Source organism: Erithacus rubecula (genome assembly GCF_903797595.1).
Source record: "Erithacus rubecula genome assembly, contig: scaffold_705_arrow_ctg1, whole genome shotgun sequence".
Lineage (NCBI taxonomy): Eukaryota > Metazoa > Chordata > Aves > Passeriformes > Muscicapidae > Erithacus > Erithacus rubecula.
In genome coordinates this window covers 4162-31308 of record NW_027635634.1, presented here as the reverse complement: position 1 = coordinate 31308, position 27147 = coordinate 4162, and the positions used below count along the sequence as shown (strand labels likewise).

At 42.6% G+C, this 27147-nt stretch overlaps 1 long non-coding RNA gene across 1 annotated transcript; it reads right to left on the bottom strand.

Annotated features, from left to right (window-relative positions):
• Positions 1-16615: 16615 nt before the first annotated feature.
• LOC306816595 lies at positions 16616-18072 on the bottom strand. The gene is made up of 4 exons (XR_013777719.1): positions 18034-18072; positions 17371-17464; positions 17044-17089; positions 16616-16634 (listed from the first exon to the last, which is right to left on the bottom strand). It is a non-coding gene; the product is annotated as an uncharacterized lncRNA (long non-coding RNA).
• Positions 18073-27147: the final 9075 nt, after the last annotated feature.

The window sequence follows — 27147 nt, the reverse complement described above, 5'->3', positions numbered from 1 at the left end:
GATGTACTTAGTATTAGTCAAGTGGGAGCTGGGATTGGCATTTTTATTTTTGTTAAACCAAAACCGATGGAGAAGGGTGAAGCGACTGGGTGACCCTTTAAAATTGCTTCATGCTGTGTGCTATGTTGACAAGAGGTGCATACTTTGTCCCTTGATAAAGAGATACCCTTCCCTGCAGTGATTTTAACTTTGGGATTCGGGTTGTGTGGGGAATTCCTGTTTATGAGTGACGGTATTTCCTGTAACACTTGGTGTTCGGGCTTAACCTGGCCCCTGCCGCTGCTGGTCATTGTGTATTTTAGAGTAAGATTGCCATCTTGTGACAAATGTTATAATTGAGCACACTGTTAAATTCTGCTCTGTGTTTCCTGTGTTGTTCCTCTGGCTGTGTTGTTGGCTGTGCTGTTGTAGTTTGCTGATAGAAGTGGCTGTTGAACCTCGAGCCCAAGCTGAAGGAGCCCAGCTGTGTAGGTGTCACGATCCGCTCAACCAGAGCAGGAGTTGTGATGGTTCGTTCGACCCCAGGGTGCAAAAGACAAAAGGCAAGAGACTCAGGTTTGTTAAGCAGAAAGCAATAATGCAGTTTATTGAGTGCCTACAATTCAGTTTTGTGATAGAGAGAGAGAGGGATGGGATATAGCTACCAACAGATGGGATGCATCCTCGCGGTAATCCGACAAGACACATCTTCAATCCGTTGGGGAGAAAGAGATCTCGAAGTCTTCTTTAAGAAAGTCATTTTTTATAGTCCTTTTCCAAAGTGAGTGGCTTCTGTCCAAAAAGTGGGAGATTTATGGACTATTGTGTGTGGAGATCGTAGCCCCATGACCCAGGAGCAGGGACAGGGTGCAATAACCAGCACCCTGCAGCACCATGACAAGCACCAGGCACAGCTGCAAACAGCCCTTGGCCCACAAGCATCCACCTGGGCCAGGCCGGAGCTCCGGGTCAGGGCAAGTGGTGCAAACTCAGGGCCCAGTCTCTGCTGATGGTCGTGAGGAAGATCAGAGAAAACTTCAGACTGGCTCTTACAAGCAGCCCTTCCCTGGGAAGGAAATTCCTTTCTCTTGGTACCAAGCCTGTGCCTTCTGCTAAGTTGGCAATTAAACCTTAGTTCGTAGTGATTTCATTTCATCATTCTGGTCTCCTTGGTTCCATCAGGCCCAGCTTTGTCACAACAGACCCTTTTTAAAATGAAATTCCATTGCATGACAATCCTTTCTTGGATTCCATGAGGCCCTGCTGTGTCACAGTGGAGCCTTTGTGCCATGTATTTCCATTGCAGCACAATAGTCTCCAATATTCCATGAGGCCACGGTGCAAAACAATGGGCACTTCTATCTACGAGTTTCCATACTATCACAGTGGTCTCTTGGATTTCATGAGGGCCTACAGTGTCACTAGGGAGTCTTTGTTCCACATTTTTCTCTTGTGTCACAACATTCTCCATCGCTTTAGGAGGCCACAACATGAAAGAGTGGATATTTGCTTTGGTGTTATTCCACACTGTCACAATGATCTTCTGGCTTCCACGAGGCCCCTGTTTGTAACAATTCAGACTTGGTTTCATGAGATTCTATTGTGTAACAATGGTCTCCTGAATTCCAGAGTCCCCACTGTGTTTACAACTGACACTTGATTCCCCAAGATCCCATGGTGTCACTGTGCTCTCCTGTGATTCATGAGGCTATGCTGTGTCACAATGGACACTTGCTTCCTCCAAGGCTGGAGATGTCTCAGTGCCACTGGGTTTCCATCAGGCCAAGCTTTGTCACAATGGGGTCTTGGTTCCATGAGAATTCATTGTGCCACAGTGGTCTCTTCTGAGTGCCATAAGGATGTCCTTTGTCACAATGGAGCCTGCCTTGCATGAGCCTTGGCCATGTCCCAGTGACATATGGGTTCCATGAGGCCCTGCCCTGTCATAATGGACACTTGTTTCCATGCAATTCCATCGTGACACAATGCTCTCCCAGATTCCATGCGGTCTTGTTCTGCCACATTGGTGTCTTGGATCTGTTAGGCCTGGCAGTATTTCTGTGGCCCTTGTGTTCTATATGGCCCCTCTCTGTAAGAACTGACCCTTGGTTCCATTGCATTACAATGCTCCCTATGTTTCCATGACCTGCCCTGTGTCTCAATGGACACTTGATTCCACAAGAGATGGCAATGTCCCAGTGGCACCTGTCTCCTATTTGGCCCCTCTTTGTCAATATAAAGCCTTGGTTCCATGAGATTCCACTGTATGACAATGATCTCCCTAGTTTCCTGAGAACCTGATATGTTCACAATTGACTCTTGGTTGCTTGAGATTCAGATACATCTAAGAGGTGTCCTTGGTCTCATAAAGGCCAGGTTTGTCACAACAGATCCAGGATATTCCATTGCAACACAATGGTCTCCAACACTCCATAAGGCTGCACTATGAAACAGTGGACATTTGGTTCCATGAGATCCATTGGGAAACAATGTTCTCCTTTGTTCCATTAGGCCCGACTTTGACACAATGGACACTTGCTTGCATGAGCCTCGGAAATGTCTCACTTTGTGTCCCAGTGCTCTCCTGGGTGCCATGAGGCCCTGCTGTGCAATAATGCAGCCTTGTTTCCACTGGGCATGGCAATGTCCTAGTGGCACCTGTGTGCCATGAGGCCCCACTTGATCAAAATAGAGCCTTGAGCTGATGTGGGTGAGGGTCTGTAATGACTCAGAGTCCCCAGGCAGGTGCAAAGGAGAGACACTTTATTGCAAAAACCAGGCCTTTTTAAGCAGTAAGACCATTATCAGTTACACTGTTTTAAAGCGTAGCAAGCATACTTACCTTCAGGGAAGACATGTCCATCTGGAATTAAAGCTCCCTCAATCATCATCTCACATTTTTCTCCTTCTTTTACCTCTCTGCCTGCCAGCTCATTTCCTTCCTCCAATTCCAGGCTCACCTTCTGATGTGCCTTAACGTGTATAATTGGTACCTGATCAGGTAGCTGAACTGCTTCCAGTAGCTGCAATATTTCCTGCACATTTGATTTTTTTCCCTTGTGAGTTTAACAGTCAGCTTTCTATCCAGATGGCTCCATGGGTGTATACAACTCCAAATGCATACCTTGAGTCTGTATAAATATCTATTTTCCTTCCTTTGTGATTTCTTAGATGTGGGTTAGAGGGATTATCTCAGCTTTTTGTTCAGAGGTATCTATTGACAAGGGTCCAGACTCCATTACCTCTTTGCAGGTGCTAACTGCATACCCAGCATGCCACTTTCCACTGACGACATCGCTGCTTCCATCAGTGAACCAGATTCTGTGTCATCCAAAGGGGTGTCCTTCAGATCAGGGTGGCTGGAGTAGGAGGCTTCAATAGTCTCCAGACAGTCATGGTGTCCTGGTTGCTTTTGATTTCCACTAAGGAAAGAAGCTGTGTTGATAATGTTAGTTACAAATACCTCTACATCATCTTGTTCCACCATGATGACTCGGTATTTCAGGAACCTTTGTAGGGAGAGCCAGTGCCTGCCCTTTACTTCCAGGACTGCAGGCACTGTGTGAGACACCAGTACAGCCATTTTCTGTCCCAAGGTGAATTTGTGTACATCTTGAATATTCAGCACCACTGCTGCAAGGGCTCTGAGGCATCCCAGCCATTCCTTGGCTGTTGTGTCCAGTTGCTTGGAGAAGTAAGCCACTGCTCTCTGGTCTGGACCCAGGTCCTGGGCCAGTATCCCCAGGGCAATTCCCTACTTCTCACAGGAAACCAGAAAGAATGGTTTGCTTACACCTGGGAGTCTGAGAGCTGCAGCTGGCATTACAGCATTCTTCAGCTGGTGAAAGGCCCACGTGGCCTCTTTTGTCCACTGGAGGTCTCTGTTCCCATTTGCAATGAGCGCATACAGAAGTTTTACAAGCAACCCATAGCTGTGTATCCACAGCCTACACCACCCTGTCATTCCTAAGAATGTCCACAGTTCCTTTGCTGTCTGAGGTTTTGGGGTTTGATATATCACTTCCTTGTGATCTTGACCTAGAGTCCATTGTCCCACACAAATTTCATAACCCAGATAAATCACTTTTGGTTCACTACCTGAGCCTTTTTCTTTGATGTCCTGTATCCCTGAAGTCCTAGAAAGTTTAGGAGGCTTACTGTCCAGGTTACACATGCCTCTTTCATCTGGGTGCTATGTGGATATTGTCCATGTACTTCAGTAACTTTTCTTCTTCTGAGGAAGCCTCCCAGGATTCCAGATCTTTGGCAAGCTGTTCCCCAAATGGGGTAGGAAAGTTCTTAAATCCCAGAGGCAACACCATCCATGTGAGCTGGGATCTGTGCCTACTTTTAGGATTTTCCCATTCAAAGGCAAAATTTTTCTGGCTCTCCTCATTGAGAGGGAGGCAAAAAAAGGCACCTTTCAAGTCTAAAACCAAGTTAGCTCTGGTGTTAGGCACATTAGCCAAGTGTATGGGTTCGCTACCATGGGATAGAGATCTTCAGTTATTTTGTTAATAGCCCTTAGATTCTGTACTGTCCCATATGACTCATCTGGTTTTTGGACTGGCAAAATGGAAGTGTTGAACTCAGACAGGAACTCTTTTAACAACCCAAATTGCAAGAAGTTTTCAACTATTGGACTAATTCCTCCCCTATCTTCCTTTTTCAAGGTGTACTGTTTAATCTAACTGGCTGTTTTCCTTCCTTCTGTTTAATTACTACAGGAGGTGCATTTTTCACCCTCCCTGGTACATTGGAGGTCCACATTCCCGGAAACACTTGATTTATTATTTCTTCACTAATTTCTCCCTCCATATGAGCAGCTGTTAACATTAAAATTAATGCCTCTATGTACTGTTCATAATTTACCTGCAGAATAACTTCCACATTTTAAAATTTAATGGTTACTTGTAATTGTTCTAACAAGTCTCTCCCTAAAAGTTGTCTCAGGAAACTGGGCAGATAGAGAAATTTATGAATATCCCATTGCTTTCCAAGCCTATACCTTAATGGTTTGCAAAAATATGCTTTTTAAAGTTGGCCAGTCCTTCCTATTACTGTAATATAATCCTTCTCCACAGGTGCCATAGTTTTATTCAGAACTGAATATGTTGCCCCCATGTCAACTAGAAATTCCACTTTTAATCCTTTTCTCCCCAGCTTTAACTTACAACCAGTGGATCTCCTTCAGTGAGATCTCCTGGTCCTCCTCAGACTTCTTTCACATGTGCAATCACTTTTCCATTTTCCTGGTCTCCCTTTTCCTGAGGGTCACCCTGTCTTCATTCTGGACATTAATTTTTCCAGTGACCATATTTCTTACAGATCACACACTGGTCTCTGCCCAACTGGGACAGACCTTGTCTAGGTGATCCCTGTCTGCATCTTCCTCTCTCCCTCTCACTTATGACACTAGGAACTTCCTGATTCCTTGTTTATATCCTTCTTCCCAGTTACTAAAGACTCTCCACACCTTGTCCAACAGTCTCTCTAAGTTCGTCCCATCTTCCCCCTGAAGCTTTTGAAGTTTATGTCTTATGCCATCCATAGATTGACCCAGGAATAAATTGACAAGCTGCTGTATCCCTACATCAAACCCAGAGTCCAGTGATGTGTGGCAGCCCATTGCATTCCTTAATTGATCGAGGAATTTGGATGGTGACTCAGAGAGCCCCAGCTTGATTCAATATAAAGCTGACCAATTCATAGTTTTGGGAATGGCCCTTTCCATCCCCTTTGCAAACCACTCCTGATAGCTTTCCAGCTCTCTCAATTCAGCTGATCTGTTTGGGTCCCACTGTATATTTTGGAATGGGAAATAATCTTTCACATCCAATTGCCAGGTTTTGTAATAATCTTCTGCTAGATCCACTGCTGTTTTTATAATTAATTGTTTTTTGGTCTTGGTCACTGCATCCACTAATAATTGCATATGGTGCCAATCTGGATTGTGTTGTTTTGTTATATATTGCAGACATTTAGTTCACTGCATAATTTTTAGCAATCTTTTCCCATGCCTCCACATTGATTGTGGAGAAGGGAACTTTAACCAATACCATTTCTCCCTCTGGTCCCACTGTCTCTCATACAGGTACCTGAAATATCTGTGTCTATTGTCTAGTCCAGTGTGTGGTCAGAAGGAGAGTCTGCATCCTCTGAGTCTGCATCCTCATCCTCATCCCTTTCATGTCTTATGTGGGGTGACTTGAGCAAACTGTCCTCCAGATCTTCCTCCTGAGCCACAGTCTGGTAAACCTCATCTAATTTTGTACATCTTTGCCCTATACTGCACGCTGAACAACACCACTTAAGCTTTCCTCTCTTATTCTCCTTTTCCTAGGGCCAATACCAGAGGGTCAGTTGGAACCTTGATCCCACAGTCCCTCTGCCATTCAGGGTCATCTCAAACAGGGAAAAGTGTATCGGCATATGATACCTCTCCCACTTCTCTCCTAAGAAATAGCATGAGCTGTAATAGTGTGTTACAATCCAAAGTTCCACTAGGTGGCCACTTTGCTCCATTGTCCAATTTATATAAAGGGGCCACGAGTCCTTGAAGAATCTAATAAGGTCTCTGTGTTTTCTGAATCCCCTTGCCCAGCAACATCTTTCCAATGTGCAATAATATAGCCTAGTGGACTGCCTTTAGGGATCCCCTACTTTGTTCAGTTCCCAGTATCTCCTCCTTCTTGTCCTGTCCCTTTTCCATCCAAATCTCTCTTTGCAATCTCTCACAGTTCTTTCCCAATCTTCCTCCCATACACACGCCCAGGTTGCAGGGATTGAATGTGATTTTCTACACACAAACTTTAGAATTTTAGGTTTAAAATCATCTTGGTTAGGATGCCTCCATTTACACTGAGAGCATAGAGCTTTCCGTCTATCAGAGGAACAATACCAACGTTTTTCACAAGTCCTACCCTGCAACAGTAACCATGCCAACCTCCAGAAGCTCCAAAATGCCCCAAAACACCCTCAAAAACAAGCTATTCCAATCCTTCTCTCTTGAATATCCATATCCTCTTATGTAGCCTGTTCCCAATCCAAAGCTACCAACCTCCCTGCTGAAGTTCTATATATTCCTTCCAGATAAAATTGATCACTTCCTCTTTCTATACAATAGTTCACTGGATTCAGGAATTCCCAAAGATCCTGCCCAAACCACTGAGGGAGGGGGATACTTTCCATTCATCTAGCCACAATTTAAAATATGCTCAGACCACCACATTGTAACTCTGACAGTCCACAAATATGAGCTCCTTGTATCTTGAATTCCCAAGTGTCAAAGACACAGCACTGTAGGTAGGAAGTTCTTTTAATTTCTCTTGCCAAGCTCACATTGTCTTTTCACCCTACAGTGGTCCGGTTCCCCTCTGTATTCAAAACTCTCCTGGTTCACACTGAAGCCACATGGAAAGAGCCTGCCTACACAGCTGGGCTCTTTCAGCTTGGGGTTGATCTTCAACAACCACTTCGAGCAAACTAAAACAAAGCAGCCAACAACACAGTCAGAGTAACAACACAGAACAAAATTACCAGTTTGTTGCAATTATAACTTTTGTCACAAGATGGCAGCATTACTCTAAAATACACAATCACCAGCAGTGGCAGGGGACCGGTTAAGACAGAACACCCGGTCTTACAGGGAATACCATCCCCCACAAACAGGCATTCCCCCCACACATCCCACAGCCAAAATCACTGCAGGAAAGGATATCTCTCTATCAAGGACTGTGATAAATGTGATTCCTGCTAACTAAATTGTAACTATGTTAGCGAAATTGTTGCTTCATATCAATGGAAAATAATGGTTACAAAGCAAAAAGGAAAAGGAACAAAGTAGAACCTCCAGATGTTCGGTGGCAATATTAGAAGAAGCATGTAGGTTTAATAACAGCATCTAGAAATAAAAAGTTTAGACTTTTGAATGGGCCAAATTGGGATGATTCCAGGCATTGCGCACTTGGATGTGGGAACATATGCTTAGTTACATAACCCCAAGCTTAGTGTGCTTGTGCTACCTGCAAGGTTAAACAGCAGACATGAGGAAGACACAGAGACTTCACTGGAAATAAAGACCCCTGAAAGGATGAGAGACCCCTAACTACTAGTGGAGCATGCACAACACGACATAATGATGTTGATTTTGGGTATAGAACCAGGAAAAGCTTTTCAGAACATTCTGTATTAACATACAGTATGTAAGTGAGATTTTTAGCTTGATTGTTTTGGTATGGGAGGAAGGGCTAACCCCTATCCGTTCCCCCGGTCAGTGTAACCCCAGTTGGTTTTGCTTATGCTTTATTTGAACCTCAATTTTACTAAATTACTCACAACCAAATTTTGTATATACTCAATTATATGTATTTAATATACTTTGGTTATATTAATTTATATATAATTGCTGCTCTTTAAAATTGCAGCTAAATTTAATCTTGTAGTTTGGTTAATTGGACAAATAGAACATCATTCACAATTTGGTGACCAAACCAGGGAACTCAGTCCAAAGAAAGAGCAGCTAGTTTTGGGAAAAAGCTTTCCACCATTTGTTAAGGTGGTCCCAAGACTAGACCAGGCTTTCTTGGAGAAGGAGTTCCAAATTAAAATAAAGCATAAGCAAAAGAAGCAAACAATAGGATGCACTCTAAAAGAAGGCTCCTGGAGGAGTGCCAGCAAAAGGTAAAGTGCCCAATATCTTGTGCACAAATACAGTGTGGGAAAACAGACTGTGTAAGTACCACGGGATTGGGTAAAGCAGGGGCAACTGTGTGCTTGTGTGTGTGAGGGAGGAATATTTGAGATGGTTCGATAGCCAAAGCCAGTGGGGGCCTCCCAGTACCGTGTTTTCAGTTCTCCATGAGGAGGCTGGCCAGGAAAAAAGGGAAACAAAAGGGAAGAACAAGTGAAGACCCCGGGAGGGACTGGGAGGGAAGGTCCTAGCCTGTGAAAGAAAAAGTCTTTAAGGAGAAGAGAGCTAGCTGACACTTGAAGAGATGATTTTCGAGGGAAGTGACTAAGTTCAGTTAAATTATCTTCTTGAAGATAAACAGATGGAAATTGTATGTGGTTAAAGGGTTTGAAGAAAGTGGCCAGAAAAGTTAGAGAAAATAGATTGAGAAGGGAAATTAGAGAATTAGGAGGGAGACAAGTAGCTGGCAAAAAATAAAATGTTATAAATATTTTATGTGCAAATATTGAGTGAGAAAGTTGAACCACTAAACAAGTGAGGGAGAACATGGGAGGCTAAGATATAAGGGATATCTTACTCTTTTGCCACCAGAGATGGGTCAGAGGAAGAGTAAGACCTCTGATCAAGGGGTTGTGAATTATGACAAAAATTCACAAGAACTTGGTATGCCTGGGAACCAGGAGGGGGGTTCCCAGAAGAGGAGCAGTATTCCTCAGGACAGTCCACTGTGGATCATATTACAATACTGGGATACAAGGGAATCCCAACCAGGAAAAAGCAAGCAGAAAATGATCCATTAGTGTATGTTTCAATAGACGAAGGAAAAGATCTATACAAACATATGCAGACAATTTACATTTGCCAGAGTTTAAATCATTTGAAGATTAAATTTGTCAAGCTTTAAATCTATCTGTGAATTCAAAATAACATCCTAACCAGAAGAAAAGTAAATATGCAGCCCTGTGTCTTCCCTGGGGGGCAGGGAGGAGGAGTGAAATTGCAGTCTGTTTTAAGAATCTTCTTAATCTTTGCAATTTACAATGGAAGAGAGAGAAGTTATTAAAGAGTCAGGAATAGAGGCTTGGAAAAGAGATCAGCAGGGGCCAGAACAGGGAGATCAAAAATGGCTTCTGGCAGATCCAAATTGGAATAATCAGGAGGTGGAACATGGGCAGAATATGAAGGATTTCAGGTGGATGATCATCCAAGGAATTCGGGGAGCAGTGCCTGGGGAAAAAAGCATTGGGAAAGCTCTGAGTGAGCACCAAGAGAAGGACAAGTCCCCAGCAGAATGGCTAGAGAGACTAAGAATGGATTTGCAATTATACTCAGGCATAGACCCTGATACAGCAGCAGGGCAGGTCCTTTCAAAAACACAATCTGCAGCTAAGTCTTGAGGGGACATCAGGAAGAAGCTGGAAAAATTGGAAGATCGGCAGGATAGGGGGCTCAGGAGTTGTTATGGGAAGTGCAAAAAGTGTATGTTAGAAGAGATGAGGAAAAAAAAAAAATAAGAGCCAGGACTCTAGTAGCAGCAGTCAAGGAAACACAAGCAATCACAAACACAGAGAACATATCAGGTGTTTTGGGTTGCAGAAATACAAAAATGTGTATTCTATCACCATGCATTGAAGATGGGTAGGGTAGTGACCCTTATCTCTGTGGCACATGCTATCTGCTAATGGGCCATCTTTAAGATTAGGTGGGGCAATCATCTTTATCTTTTCTACAACCCATCCTCCCCATAGGAAGATATAATCTGCTGTTGGGCCACTAATTCCCACTGTATGACTGATAAAATTACGTTATCCAATTGGGAAATGTTCCAACCAGAGAGAGGAGCCAAGCCTTTCCTCCCAGTTTAAAACTGGGATTTTGAACAACAAGGTACCTTCTTTCCACTGTATTCCAGAGGAAAGTCAGACCTTTCCACATCATGTCTGGACTTTCAGAGGAAAACTGCACTTTTTCTACAGGAGCACTGTGTCAACTAAACTTCATCTGTCACTCCAGGAGGACTGCAGCCACCATTTAAATGGACTGCTACCAACACTCTGACTGACGGGGTGTCAGGCTGTATGTTGACTCTGTCAGTGTTTTGGGATTGTTCTTTGTAATACTGTATTTCTATTTTAACTTTCCTAGTGAAGAACTGTTATTCCCAATTCCCATATCTTTGCCTGAGAGCCCCTTAATTTCAAAATTACTGTAATTTGGGGGGGGGGGGGGGGTACATTCTCCATTTCAAAGAGAAGATTCTGCCTTTCTTGGCAGACGCCTGTCCTCCAAACCAGGATACAGTGAACCCTTGGTTCCATGAGCTTCCCGAGCATCACCATGGTCTCCTGGGATCTGCATTGTCACAATGGACAACTGGTTCCATGGGATCCTGCTGTGTCAAAATAAACCCTTAGGGCCATGAGGTTCTGGAGAGTCACAATAATTTCCCTGGTTCCATGAGGCCTTGGAGTGTCACAATGGCCCCTTGGTTCCATGAGTTTCCATAGTGTCACAATGGTCTTCTTGTTTCTGCAGTGTCATAATGGACCATCAGTTCAATAAGGTTCTTATGTCACTGGTCACTCCTTGGTTCCATGTGGCCCTGCTGTGTCACCATGGCCCCTTGGTTCCAGGAGTTTCTGTGCTGTCAGTAATGATTCCTTTGTTCCAATGAGGCGCTGCTGTGTCACACTGGACCCTGGGTTCCATGAAGTTCTCCAGTGTCACAGTGGCCCCTTGGATCCATGAGGTCCCATAGTATCACCACGATCTCCTTGGATCTGCATTGTCACAATGGACCATTGGTTCCCTGTGGCATTGCTGTGTCACAATGGTCTCCTTGATTCCCTAATTCCCCTCAGTGTCACAATGGAGCCTTGTTTCTGTGAGGCTCCAAACTGTCACAATTGTCTCCTTTCCATGGAGACAGTTGGTTCCATGAGGATACAAAAGCTTTGCATAAACATTGAGCAACAACTTCTTAACACACCTGGGGAAAATTGTCTACATTCAGAAGAGAGGTTCAAGGTGGCAATGGCACCATCAATTTCCATCTGCAACAGAGATCCAGGGAAAGGATGGGGACAGAGAATTCAATTGGAAGACTCAGAGAATTCTGCTTACAGAGATAATTTCTAGTCATACTGTAGCTTGTAGAAAGGTGACATCATTCCAGACAGCCTGTATTGAGCATTTGGCTCCTGAGTAGAGTTTGTTGTTTAGGCTTTTCCCTGGCGGCTGCACACGCCCATCTCTCTGTCTCCCCAGCATTTCTCAGCCCAGCATTGCTGTGCCCTCCCTGGGCTCCCTGCACCCAGCGCTGCCGGCTCCTGGCACACGGAGCCATGGCATGGCCCAGCCTCAGCTGGGACACCTCGGCCACCAACATTCTGCCCTGGCAGGGACTGTGCTGCTTCCTCACCTCCAGGCTGAACCTTTCAGGCTGCCCTTTGGAGAGGTTTCCTTCTCTTCCCGCTCCCCAGGAAAGCTCTGTGTCCTGCTATTCACAAAGAGAGAAGGGCTGGTGGGAGATGTGGTGGTCAGAATCAGTTTGGGGTACAGTGACCATAAAATTTTGGGTTTGTCCATGTTCTGTGGAAGAAAGAGAGGCATCAACAAAACTTCTACACTGGACTTAGAGTGCACAGCCTTTGGCCTATTCAGGATGCAGATTTTGGCATAACTGAATCAGATACTGCTTTTGTGTAAGAGTCAGTCCAAAGTTTTCTCTGATCTGCCTCAAGACCATCATCAGAGATTGAGACCCCAGGATGCCACCCCTCCCTCTGGACCTGTGTGGGAGCCCAGGGCATAGCCCTGGCCTCCTTGGGGGTCTCAAACCCCCCTGGCAAGGGTCTGAAAGACCTCTGAGTGAGACCCTGGTGTCACAGGTGCTGAATTCTAACCCCTGGGGGAAGTTGTCAGCACAAAGAGAATGGAAACAAGCTACCAAAATTAGCAAAGTGTAAATTAGACCTTCAGAACGTAGATAAATAGGTTTTTTGGAATATTTATGATAAGGGACACGTGGCCAAGATGGAGAATTTGAGGGGTGGACACCTTTTCCTCCTTCTTCTCTATGTCATCCATGTTGGGTGACACGTTGGCACTCTTGGATTGGATGGGGTCAGGGCTGGACCATTTAATAAAATTGTATTGTATTGGGAAAATTTTGTAAACATGTAATACGTACTACAAACTATATAAGATAAGCCCTGCCTTCACCAGGCAGATTCCACCATGGGTGCCAGGCTGAGCAGACCGCTGCTGGCCAGGCAAAAAGTCCCTGAGATATGAAACAATAAACAATCCTTGGAAAAAGAGAAAACCATCTCTGGCAATCTCTCTTCAGCTGCTTCAGAGAAAACCAGGGTTTGAACCACCTTCGTGTCCCTCTGGGGTGATCTCGGGGCAAAGGAGAAACCCCAGACTGGGACATTTCTGGGTCAGAAATTTCGGGAATTTTGGAATTTTTGGGATTTCTGGGTCAGGAATTTTGGGAATTTTGCAATTTTTTCTGGGTCAGGAATTTTGGGAATTATTGGGATCTTTGGGTCAGGAATTTTGGGAATTTGGGGATTTTTGGGATTTCTGGGTCAGGAATTTTGGGAATTTTGGGATTTCTGGGTCAGGAATTTTGGGATTTTTGGGGCAGCCCCACCTCCACCTTGCTGGGCAGCTCTGGGGGCGGCTCCAGGGGCCAAGGGTGGGGGAGGGGCCGGAAGCAGCGACCCCAAAACTGGAGCAGCTGAGAGGGGAGGGGAGCTGGGGGAGAGAGAAACAAAGAACAGGGTCAGGAAATGGATCTAGGGGGCAGGGAATCTGTGGGGCAGGAATGGGGTCAGAATCTATGGGGCAGAGAAATATATGGGGTAAGGAAATCTATGGGGCAGGGAATGTGTGGGGCAGGGAATGGGATCCATGTATGGAACAGGGAAATCTATGCGGCAGAAATGAGATCAGTCTATGGGGCAGGGAATGTGTGGGGCAGAAATAGGATCAATCTGTGGAGCAGGGAATGGGGTCAGAGGGGGTGGGGCAGGGAAATATATGGGGCAGGAATGTGTGGGGTAGGAATTGTGTGGCGTAAAAATGAGGTCAGAAAAATCTATGGGGTAGAAATGGGGTCAGAACCTGTGGGGCAGGGAATCTATGGGGCAGGAATGGGATCAACCTGTGGGGCAGGGAATGTGTGGGGCAAGAATGGGATCAATGTATGGAGTGGGGAAATCTATGGGGCAGAAATGAGATCAATCTGTGGGGCAGGGAATCTATGGGGCAGGAATGGGATCAATGGGGAAGGATCAGGATCTATGGGTCAGATTTGGGATCTGTGGGGCAGGTTTGGGATCTATGGAATGGATTTGGGGTTTATGGGGTGGATTTTGGGGATTATGGGATGGATTTTGGGGTCTCACCATGGCAGGCTGTGCCCAGCAGGTCACTTGGGAGACGCCGGGATCTGTGGGGCAGCTCCACCAACCCCTGGGGGTCACTCGGGGGTCACTCGGGGGTCACTCGGGGGTCAGAGGTCACTCACCCTTTCCCTGCAGTCCCTCTGAGGCTCCTCCAGCCCCTCCCGAATTTCTTGGGCCGGGATTTGGGTCTGGGGGTCCCAGTGGGGGGGGGAGGGGCCAGCACCGGCGGGGGGAGGGGCAGAGGCAGGAGGGGCGGAGCCTCGGGGGGGTGGGGCCTGCAGGAGGAAGAGGAGCAGAACAAATTCCTAATTTACAGATTTTTCCCACATTTTCCCCCAATTTTCTCAATTTTTTCCCAAATTTTTCCCAAATTTACTGTAATTTTTTTCAATTTTTTCCCAATTTTCAATTGTTCTCGAATTTCCCAATTTTATCCAAATCTTATCCCAATTTCCCCCCTAGTCCTTTCCCCTCAAAACTCCTAATTCCTAATTTTCCCCTCAAATTTCCCCTTTTTTTCCCCAATTCTTTTTCAATTTTCCCCCAAAATTTCCTCCAATTTCTTCCCCAATTTTTCCCCAATTTCCCTCCAAATTCCCCCAATTTATTTCCCAATTTTCCCAAATTGTTCCCAATTCTTCTCCAAATTTTTCCCAATTTTTTCTAAATTTTCTCCATTTTCTTTCTCCATTTTTCCCCTGAAATTTTTCTCATTTCTTCCCCAAATTTTCCCATTTTCCCCAAATTTTTCACCAAATTTCCTCCAATTTCTTTCCCAATTTTCCCAAAATTTTACCCAATTCTTTCTCAAATTTTCTCATTTTTCCCATTTTCTTTCCCAATTTTTTCCCAATTTTCCCAAAATTTCCAATCCTTGCCCCATTTTTCACTCAAAATTCCCAAATTTTCCCCAAAATTCCCCTAATTTTTGACCCAATTCTCCTCCCAAACTTCCCAAATTTCTCAAAATTTCCATTTTTTTAACCAAATCCCCCCAAATTTCTCACATGGGGGGAGTGGCAGCTCCAGCTCTGGTGCTTCTACTGGGGGGAGGGGAGACAAAACTGACCAAAAATTACCCAAAAAAACCCCAAAAATAACCCCAAAAAACCCAAAATTTCCCCCCTCCTAAAACAAAATATCCCAAAATGTCTCAAAAATGACCCAAAATTACAAAAAAAACCCCCTAATGAATAAAAATAAATTTAAAATGACACAAAATTAACCAAAAAAAACCCCAAAAATGGCCCAAATTCTCCCAATAATGACCCAAAATTGTCTAAAAATAACAAAAAAAAATTCTCCAGAAAATACCCAGAAAAAATTAAAAATTATGCAAAAATGACCCAAAATTACCAAAAAAACCCCCAAACAGATAAAAATAAATTTAAAATTACATAAAATTACCTAAAAAAACCCCCTAAAGTGACCCAAAATTACAAAAAAAACCCCCAAATTAATAAAAATAAATTTAAAATGACACAAAATTAAACAAAAAAACCCGAAAAATGGCTCAAAATTGTTTAAAAATAACAAAAAATTACCCAGAAAAAAATCTAAATTATCCAAAATTACTCAAAATGACCAAAAAATGACCAAATTTACCTGAAAATGACCAAAAATTGAAAAATAATTACCTTAAAATAACAAAAAATGAACAAAAAAAGGCTCAGAATAAATAAATATGAATCAAAAATTATCCAAAATAACCTTGACCCCTGAGTGACCCCTTGGTGATCTCTGACCTTCAGGCTCCAGCAGCAGCTCGAGCTCCCCTGGGATCCAAAATCAGCCAAAATTCACTCAAAATATCCTAAAAACATCCCATAATAGTCCCAAAAACTCAGCCAAATTAGTCCCTAAATCCCCAAAAATTTCCCAAAAATTTGTTTAAATTTGTCCCCAAAACTCCCTAAAAATTCTCCCAAGAATTCTCTCAAAATCCCCCAAATTTCCCAAAAATTTCTTAAAAATTTTCCCCAAAATTTCCTAAAAATGACCCAAAATTCTCCCAAAATCCCTCAAATTTTCCCAAAATTTTCTAAAAATTGTCCCCAAAATTCCCGAAAAATTCTCCCAAAATTCCTCAAATTTCCCGAAAAATTCTTAAAAATTGTCCCCAAAATTCCTTAAAAATGACCCAAAATTCGCCAAAAATTCTCCCAAAATCCCTCAAATTTTCCCAAAATTTCCTAAAAATTGTCCCCAAAATTCCCTAAAAATTCTCCCAAAATTCTCCCAAAGTCCCTCAAATTTTCTAAAAATTTCTTAAAAATTGTCCCCAAAAATGACCCAAAAATCCCCCAAATTTTCCCAAATTTTCTTAAAAATTGTCCCCAAAATTCCCCAAAAATGACCCAAAATTCCTCAAAATTTTCTCAAAAATCCACCAAAATTCCTCCTAAAAAAACCCTAAAAATGTCCCAAAAACCCCCAAAATTTCCCCAAATTTTTGGGGGTTTCTCACCTCGGGCAGGGCCGGGGGGGAAGGGGCAGCTACGGATCCCGCAGGGTGATGGACTCGGGCGTGGCCACCAGGGGGCGCTCTAAGGGATTGGGGGAATTTTGCAAAATTTTGGGAAATTTTAGGGGAATTTGGGGGGAATTTTGGGGCAAAATTGAGGAATTTTTGGTGAAGTTTTGGGGGAATTTTGAGAGAATTTTAGGGGAATTTTGGGGTAAATTTGGGGCATTTTGGGAGAAGTTTGGGGGAATTTTTGGATCATTTTAGAAAATTTTGGGGCATTTTTGGGGAATTTTGGGAGAATTTTTGGGGCAATTTTGGGATAATTTTGGGGCATTTTTGGGGTAAATTTGGGGGATTTTGTGATAATTTTAGGGGAATTTTGGGTGAAGTTTTGGGGGAATTTTGTGGTAAATTTTGGGGAATTTTTGGGATTCTGGGAGAAGTTTGGGGGGAATTTCGGGGGGAATTTTGGGGTATTTTGGTCCCACCTGGGGGTGCCTCTATTTCCTCAGGGGGTGGCAGCAGCTCCTCGACCTGGAAATGGGGAAAAAACCACAAAAATTGGGAAAAATGGGATAAGAAATGGAACAAACATGGGATAAAATTGGGGGAAACTAGGGAAATAAGGGATGAAATGGGGGGAAAAATAAGGGGGGAAAAATAAGGGGGGAAAAATAAGGGGGGAAAAATAAGGGGGGAAAAATAAGGGGGGAAAAATAAGGGGGGAAAAATAAGGGGGGAAAAATAAGGGGAAAATTGGGAATTTGAGTTCATAAAGGAGAATTTGGGGAAAAAAAGGAAAATTTCTTCCTCACCTGGGGCAGCCCCACCCCCATGATCCCAAAGAAGGGATCAGGAGCTGCCTCCAGCTCCTCCATCAGAGCTCTGGAATCTGGGAGCAGCAGAGCCCTGGAATGAGAAAAAAAAAAAAAAAAGGGAAAAAATTAAAATTAATTGGGGAAAATTTGGAGAAAATTTGAGGGAAAATTTGGGGGAATTTGAAGCAGTTTAGGGGATTTTTGGGGGGGATTTTGGAAAGTTTGGAGTGGATCTTGAAGGGATTTTTGGGGAAAATATGGAGGATTTTCGGAAATTAATTTTGCTGAATTATGGGAATTTTTTTGAGTTTTTTGCTATTTTTTTGGAATTCCCTTCCATCTCCACCCAGGGGATTTTAAAGTGAATTTTGGGTGATTTTTGGGAGGTTTTGGGGGATTTTTGTGGGGGATTTTGGAAAGTTTGAAGTGGATCTTGAAGGGATTTTTGGGGAAAATATGGAGGATTCTGGGAAATTAATTTTGCTAAATTTTTGGGGATTTTGGGGGATTTTTTGATATTTTTAATTCTCCTCCCTCTCCACCAAGGGGATCTTTAAGAGATTTTTAAGTGAATTTTTGGGGGATTTTTTTGAGGATTTTGGGTGAATTTGGGGGGATTTTTGGGAGATTTTTGGGGTGAATTTTATGAATTTTTGGTACATCCTGGGAGGGGTGACATCGATGTCCAGCAGGGGGCGCTGCACCCGATTCAGCCTCTCCAAAATCACCGAAACTTCTTCTGCAAAAATGACCCAAAACCGCCCCAAAATCCACCCAAAAATCAACCATGAAACACTAAAATGTCCCAAAAATGCGAAATCCTGGAAAAAAACGGCACAAAAATGTCCAAAATTGCCCCAAATCCACCAAAATTTCCATTCAAAATCCCATTTTTTTTTCCAAAATCCCTCAAAAAATCTCCCCAAAATTGCCCAAAAATCCCCTCAAAAAACACCAAATTCCCCCCCAAAATCCCAAATTCACTCCAAAAATCGCCCCAAAATCCACCAAAAATCCCCCCAAAACACCCAAAATTTCCCCAAATTTCCTTCTCAAAATCCTCCAAAAATTCTCTCCAAATTCCCCCCAAATTCCTCTTAACCAACCCCAAAAACTCTTCAAAATTCCCCCAAATGTCCCCCCAAAATAATTCAACAATCTTGCCAAAATTCTTCCAAATCCACCCCAAAATTTACCTTCAAGACCCCAAAAATTCTTTAAAATATCCCCCAAAATTCCCTCAAAAAAACCCCCAAAATTACCCAAAAATTCCATAAAACTCCAATAATTTCACTCAAAAATCTCCCCAAAAATCCCCTTTAATAAAACCCTCAAAATCCCGAAGTTCCTCCAAAAAAAATCCAAAATTGCCTCAAAATCACCCCAAAATTGGCCCAAAATTTTGTCTTCAAGACCTCAAAAACTCCCAAAAATATGCCCCAAAAATTCCAACAAATCCCCTCAAAAATCTCCCCAAATATCCCTCAAAATCACCCAAAAACCCCCAAAATTCCACTAAAAAAAACTCAAAAAGCCCAAAATTTCTCCCAAAATTACCCAAAAATCCCCCCAAAACTGCTCCAAAAATTCCCACCAAAATCCCAAAAATTCCCCCCCAAATCCACCAAAATGTCCTTAAATCCACCCCAAAATTTCCCCAAAACACCTAAAATTCCCTCCAAAAATCCCCCCAAAATCGCTCCAAAATTTCCAGTAAAAATTTACCCAAATCCATCCCAAAAATGACCCAAAAAATCTCCAAATTCACCCCAAACATCCCCAAAATCCCAAATCCATCCCCAAAATCCATCCCAAAAATGACCCAAAAAATCTCTAAATTCTTCCCAAAATTCCAAATCCATCACAAAAATTCCCCCCAAAAATCCCCCCAAAACTTTCCCCGAAAATTCCTCAAATTCCCCAAAAATTCCCCTCCAAAAACCCAAAATCACCCACGCCTAAACCCCTCATTTGCATAACCCCGCCCCTTCATTAGCATAATCCCGCGGGTGGCGCCGCCTACCGAGCCGGTGCTGGCATTGCCTCCTGTAAACTCTCGCGAGACCGAGCTGCAGCATCGCGCCCAAATAGAGCGAGCAGCGAGGGGGCGGGGCCCCGGCAGGAGAGGGCGGAGCTCCCAACCGCTTCGGCCAATCACGAACGAGGTCACGGCGGCGCTGGGCGGGGCCAAGGCGTGATTGACGGGGGGCAAAATAATGCGGGGAAAGGGGGGGGATTAAAAAAATGAGAATTTGGGGAAAAACAGGGATTAAGAAATTTGGGGATTTTTGTAAAAATGAATTAAAATATGGGGGGAAATTGCATTAAAAATGGGGTAAAATGAAAAAATTGGAATTAAAAATTTGAGAAAATTTGGATGTAATTGGGGAAAATTGGAGAAAATATGGGGGGAAATTGGGGGGAAAATTTGGGAAAAAAATTGGAAAAAATTAAGAAAAAGTGGGATAAAACTGGGGAAAGTTAGGGGGAAAAAATGGGATAAAGTTGAGGAAAAAAATGTGGAAAAAAGAAAAAGAGGAAAAAGGAGGGAAAAGGATAATATTGGTGAAAAATTTGGAAAAAAAAATTGGGAAAAAAATGGAAAAAAATGGGATAAAAAATGGAGAATCTGGGGGGGTTTACAGGTTTTTTTAGCAGAATTTGGGTTTTTTGGGGGTAAATGTGGGGGTTCAATTTTTGGGGGTGAATTTGGGGGTTTTGGGGTGAATTTGGGGGATTTTGGGCACATCCACCCCCAGGTACTCCCGGCGGAGGAGGCGAGAGTGGCAGGTGGCTGCAAGCCTGAAAAAAACCCCAAAAATCACCCAAAATCCACCCAAACAATCCCTCCAGATCCCCCTGAAACTTCCCAAAAACATTCCAAAAAATTCCCCCAAATTCAAATAATTTCCTCAAAATCCATTCCTTAAAAATCGTCCCAAAATTCAAAATAATTTCCTTAAAAATCGTCCCAAAATTCAAAATAATTTCCCCATAAATCCTACCAAAATTCAAAATAATTTCCCCAAAAATCCCCCCAAAATTCAAAATAATTTCCTCAAATCTCACCCAAAATTCAAAATAAATTCCCCATAAATCCTCCCAAAATTCAATATAATTTCCTCAAATCTCACACAAAATTCAAAATAATTTCCCCATAAATCCTACCGAAATTCAAAATAATTTCCCCAAAAATCCCCTCCAAATCCAAAATAATTTCCCCAAAAATCTCCCCAAAATTCAAAATAATTCCCAAAAAAAATTTCTCAAATTTTCCCCCAAACCCATTGCAAATATCACCCCAAAATTGACCAAAATCAGCCAGAAATGACCCAAATTCCACCTTGAATCTGTTTGGAATTACCTAAAATTCACCAAAAATGAGCTAAAATCCCCCAAAATGATGCAAAATCCACAGAAAAATGGCGCAAAATTCACACAAAATTCTCCTAAAATCTGCTAAAATTGATTTTAAATGACCCAAAATCTGCATTAAAATGATCCAAAATCCGCTAAAAATTTAAATAAAATGCCCCAAAATCCACCGAAAATGACCCAAAATGAGCTAAAAATGGCATTGAACCAAAATCCATCGAAAATGACCCAAAATCAGCATAAAAACGACCCAAAATGAGCAAAAATTGACAGAAAATTACCCAAAACCCCCCAAAACGTCTCAAAATCCACTGAAAAATCACCCAAAATGAGCTAAAATTGACACAAAATCCACATAGAAATGACCCAAAATGAGGTAAAAAATTACATAAAACCACCCAAAATCCACTGAAAATTCCCCAAAATCCAAAGAAACGGACACAAAATCCTCCCCAAAAATCCCAAAAAAATGCCCCAAAAATCCTCCAAAAATTTCCAAAAAATCCCCAAAAATCCCTAAAAATCCCCCATAAAATCCCTCAAAATTTTCAAAAAATCCCCAAAAAATCCTTCAAAATTCCCAAAAAATTCCCAAAAAATTTTTAAAAAATCCCCAAAAATCCCCCAAAAAATTCAAAAACAAATGCCCAAAAAATCTCCAAAAAATCCCAAAAAATCCAAAAAAAACCCCCAAAATCCCCCCAAAATCGCCCAAACAATCGCCCAAAAAATCCTAAAAAAGCCTCCAAAATCCCAAATTTTGCTCACCAGATGGTCCCGAAGCAGCCCGAGTGTCTCCGCAGCACCTCGGGGTAGTTGAACATGATGGAAACTCGTCCCGGTTAATTAATGAATTAATTAGTTATTTGCAAAAGGTTTTTAATAAATTTTGGTAATTTGGAAAAATTCGGGGGGGGTTGAGAAACGAGGCGGTTTGGGCAAAAAAAAAAAAAAAAAAGAAGTGAAAATCTGCTCACAAGTGGTAAAAAATGGGAATTTTAATTAATTAATCAATTAAATGGGAATATTAATCAATTAAATAATAATTATCGATAGGCAATTTTAAAAATTATTTAAAGGAAAAAAAAAGCGAAATTTGCAGCCAAATCCTCCTAAAATTTAATTTGATTTGTTTATGGACGTTTAAACTTAATGCAACAATAAATAAACACTTAATAAATTAAATAAATACTTAATAAATTAAATAAATACTTTATAAATATATTTAATTTAATGGTTAAAACTGGGGATTTTTGACCTTAAAAAAAGGCCAAACCCCCCAAAAAATTTAAATAAGATTTGCTAATTCTGAATACATGTTATTAAATATTAATATTCATTAATTTTAATTAAATATTCATAAACTTGACACAATGAGCGCAGTATTTAAATTATTTAAAGGCAAAAACGTGAAAAACGGCCAGAAAATGCCTCAAAAAGCTCCAAAACTTCACCCCAAAATTGAATAAATATTTAATTAAGCATTTAATTAAATAGTTGAATTGAAGAGCAATAAGCTTTAATTAACTTTAAACTTTTAAAGGTTAAAAATCGAGTTTAGCGCTTTAAACATGAAAACCATCTATTAAAGTTCAATCAATAAATTGCTAATAAAAATATTAAACTGGAGCAAAATTTAATTTAATTAAGGAGACAACACAGATAAATTTGAGGCAAAAATGGGTTTAAAAAACGCGATTTTAGTTATACAATCGCTGTTCCAGCAAAACTTGAAAACCCTCAAAAAAAAAAAGCGGCAGAATGCCATGATTGAAACCAATTAACCAAGTAATTAATTAAGTTACTTAAGGGATTAAATCTGGAAAATATATTAATAATTCCATTTAAAAGAGCTTTAAACCACCCTCCCCCACCGGCCGGGCTTCCCTCTTTAAAACCCAAAGCAGCCTCGAATTTTCCGCCAGAGCGCCAATTAGCGCCTTAATTGGGCACCTTAATGGTCACCGCGAACATCCCATCATTAATTAAGTTAATTGGATTAATTAAATTTAGGAATTAATGACTTAAACGGTGCCCTGACGCCGCGAGCCTCAGCCACCGCCACCTCCGGACTGAGCCTCAGGGCGCCTCGCGGCCCCTTTTATCACCTCGGTAGCCCCGCCTCCTTTGCAGCCTTTCAGCCAATCACGATGTCACTCACCTCATACTAGCCCGCCCTTTATCCCGCCCCATTTTCTCCCGCCAGCCAATCAACGCATGGCTACTCAACCGGCAACCAGCTATGGCTAATCAGAGGGGTGTATAGAAAAAGCGGGAAACGCTCAGCCAATGGGAGAGCCGGGTGCCTCACGGCGCGGGACCAATCAGAGCGCGGCTACCGTGAGGGGTGAAGGAAAATGGCATCCGGGGCTGTTTATTGAGGGAATTTGACAGATCCCGGGTGAGACTTGAGGGATTTTGGGGATCCCTGAAAGATTTTCTGGAAGTTTTTGAGCGATTTTGGGGTGATTCCGGGGGGTCCCTGAGGCATTTTATTGAGGTTTTTGGGGTGATTTTATGGGGAACCCTGAGTGATTTTATTGACGTTTTCGGGGTGATTTTTGGGGGGTCCTTGAGGGATTTTTTTGAGGGATTTTGGGGGGTCTGTGAGTGATTTTATTGATGTTTTTGGGGTGATTTTTGGGGGATCTCTGAGTGATTTTCTTGAGGTTTTGGGGATGATTTTATGGGGGGTCCCTGAGGGATTTTATTGAGGTTTTTGTGGGATTTTGGGCGGTCCCTGAGTGTTTTTATTGAGGTTTTTTGGGGGGGTCCCTGATTGATTTTCTTGAGCTTTTTGGGGTGATTTTATGGGGGGTCCCTGAGGAATTTTATTGATGTTTTTGGGGTGATTTTGGGGGATCCCTGAGTGATTTTATTGAGGTTTTTGGGGTGATTTTGGGGGGTCCCTGATTGATTTTATGGAGGTTTTTGGGGTGATTTTATGGGGGTCCCTGAGTGATTTTATTGAGGTTTTTGGGGTGATTTTTGGGGGTCCCTGAGTGATTTTATTGATGATTTTGGGGTGATTTTGGGGGGTCCTTGAGGGATTTTTTTGAGAGATTTTGGGGGGGTCCCTGAGTGATTTTATTGAGGTTTTTGAGGGATTTTATGGGGTGTCCCTGAGGGATTTTATTGAGGGTTTTGGGATGATTTTATGGGGGGTCCCTGAGTGATTTTATTGAGGTTTTTGAGGGATTTTGGTGTGATTTTGGGGGGTCCCTGAGTGATTTTATTGAGCTTTTTGTGGGATTTTGGTGGAGGCCCTGAGTGATTTTATGGAGGTTTTTGGGGTGATTTTAGGGGTGTCCCTGGGGGGTTTTATTGAGGTTTTTGAGGAATTTTGGGGAGGTCACTGATTGATTTTATTTATGTTTTTGGGGTGATTTTGGGGGGCCATTGAGGGATTTTTTTGAAGGATTTTGGGGGATCCCTGTGGGATTTTATTGAGGTTTTTGGGGTGATTTTTGGGGGTCCCTGAGGGATTTTATTGAGGTTTTTGGGGGGTCCCTGAGGGATTTTATTGATGTTTTTGAGGGATTTTGGGGTGTCCCTGAGTGATTTTATTGAGGTTTTTGGGGGATTTTGGGGGTGCCTGAGTGATTTTATTGAGGTTTTTGAGAGATTTTGAGGTTGTCCTTGAGTGATTTTATTGATGATTTTGCGGTGATTTTTTTAATGATTCATTAACAAAAAGGAGCAGAAACAAACAACCCAGGCTAAAAAACTCCACCATACAACCAACTACCAGCACAAGAAACACGCTGTGCTCTTGTCACTGACAGTTTCTGTCTCATCTTGGGGATGAACCAGAAGTGGAAAGCGGCTGCATGGACCCCACAGGACAGGTTGCACAAGCTGCTGAAGGAGAAGGTGAATCAGGTCAAGCTGCTGAACTCAAAGCCATTCAGCTGGCTCTGGACACTGCTGAAAGAGAGAAGTGGCCAAAGCTCTACCCTCATACTGAATCATAAATAGTAACCAATGCTCTGTGCAGTTAGCTAGAAAGGTAATAAAAAAAAAAAGCCAGCTAACAGCATAAAGGAAAACCAATTGAGGCTGCTGATGAGGGGAAAAACATTGCCACTCAGAGAAACTATCTGTAAAAGTCCATCATGTAGGCAGCCACGTCCCCAAAAGTCAGGCTAATAAAGAACACCAAAACAACAAGCAAGTAGATCAAGCTGCAAAAATAGAGATGTCACCAATAAATTTAAATTAGCAACATAAGGGAGAGATGTTCCTAACTCAATAGACCCATAATGCTTCAAGGCACTAAGGCAAAAAAATGCCACCTATAAGTAGGCACAAAACTGAAAAGTAGATTTAACTATAAATTGCATTTCTCAAGTTATCTGTAACTGTAAGACTTGTGCTAAAATTAAACAGGCCCAGCCCATAAAGCCTCTCTAATATGGGGGGCAGTATTCCAAATATAAGTATAAAGAAGCCCAGCAAATGAACTACATCACACTGCCTCAAACCCCCTGAGACAAGCACTACGTGCTCACAATTGTAGAAGCCACCACTATAGTTAGAAACCTACCCTGTACCTCACACTACTACTCAAAACACCACCTTAAGCCTAAAAAAGCAAGTCCTATAAAGACACAGCAGCTCTGAGAGAATCGAGTCAGACAACAGGACCCATTTCAAGAACAGCCTTATAAACATCTGAGCAAAAATCGTGATATTGAATAAATATATCATATCCCTTATCATACTCCAGCTGCCAGGAAAGTTGAACTGTACAACAGACTACTTAAAACTATCTGAAAGGCACTTGGTGGGGGAACCTTCAAAAATTGAGAAATGAATTTAACAAAAGCCACCTAAACAGTCAACACCTGAGAGTCCATCACTCAAGCGAGTCCTGCCCAGTCTGAGCCCTTGCAGGCAGTGGATGGGGATAAAGTCCCTGTAGTGCACATAAAAGGTATTTTAGACTGTTTAGATTAGTCCCACCTCAAGCAAAGGCAAATGCATCCGTAAGATTGTTCTTGCTCAAGAACCTAGTTACACTTGATAGGTAATGCAGAAAGATAAAGAAACCTGTTGTGAACCACAGAAAAACCTAATCTTAAGCAAGGTGTGTAAACTTTCATTGTATGTATGTATCTATCTATCTGTCTGTCTATCTGTGTAGCTATCTAAATACCTATTTATCTCGCAGAGTTTAAAGAAGGAATTAATTTAGGTATGATGCAGATGGTAATAGAATAAGGAGTGGATAATGCCTTAGGCTGCAATGCAAGATGTAACCAGAAGTGTATATATTCTACCATTATTTGTTAAAACCAGGTGGAGCAGTGCTCCTTATCTCTTCCATGACCTATCCCTCATAACTCCAGGGGGAATATCCTCTGTTAATAGGCCAGCTGTGCTTGGTGGAACAGTTGTTTTTATCTCTTCCAGGACCCATCCTTTGCCCAGGAAGATATCTTCTGTTAATAAGCCATCAAGTCTCACTGCAGGACTGATCAAATTACATCATCCCATTTGAGATGCCCCGTACCCAAGGGGAAGAGTTAAGTATTTCCTACCTAAATAAAACATGAAATTAGAAACATCAGAGAAGCCTTTCTCCACTAAATTCCCAGAAGAACACCAAGCCCATCTTCATCACCACTGGACGTTAGAAAAGAAACTAAACCCTTATCCAAAATCATTGCTTCAACAAAACCTCGTACTCTCGGTTCCTGTCCCTATTCCCGGTTCCGTTCCCGGTCCCCCTCCCGTATTCCCAGTCCCATTCTCGGTCTTGATAATATTCCTGGCACAGGTCCCCCATGGCACTCTGCACTTGTCCCCGAGCCCTTCCCTGTGTTGGGGCTGCCTGGGGCTTTTCCTGCAGCAGGACCTGGCCTGGCCATGGCCCAGGAAAGGCAGTTCCTGCTGGAGCAGGAGGCTCTGCCTGCAATGGGCTCCAAATTCCAACAAGGCTCTGTTTGCAAAGCCCCCAGTGGGAAATGAAGGAGGGGGTCACGCTGCTTTTGGGGTGAATAATGCTGGAACCAGCCCGACTCCTCCATCCCAAAGTTCAACATCCTGAGAGGGAGCTGAAGCTGTGGCAGAGCTGGGAAAATCCCCAGAGCAGGGAACAACCAAGTGCCACCACTGAGAACTTCAGCAGAGCTGCTCAGCTGGCACAGCCTGGGCACATCTGAGTGACAGGGCAGCACCCCAGGCTGGAAAAGCCCCGTCCCAGATTGTAACAGCAGCGTGTCCTGACATTCCCCTCCTTGGGGGGTGTGGGCCTTCCTCCCTGGGCTGGGGACACCCCTCAAGGACACTGCTCCAGGCTGAGCCAAAGTTTTTGGTTTGGGTGAATGATATCAATCTCCACTTAATAACTGGTTTTGCTTTAATACAACTGCTTCAAAATTGCTTCCTGTCTCA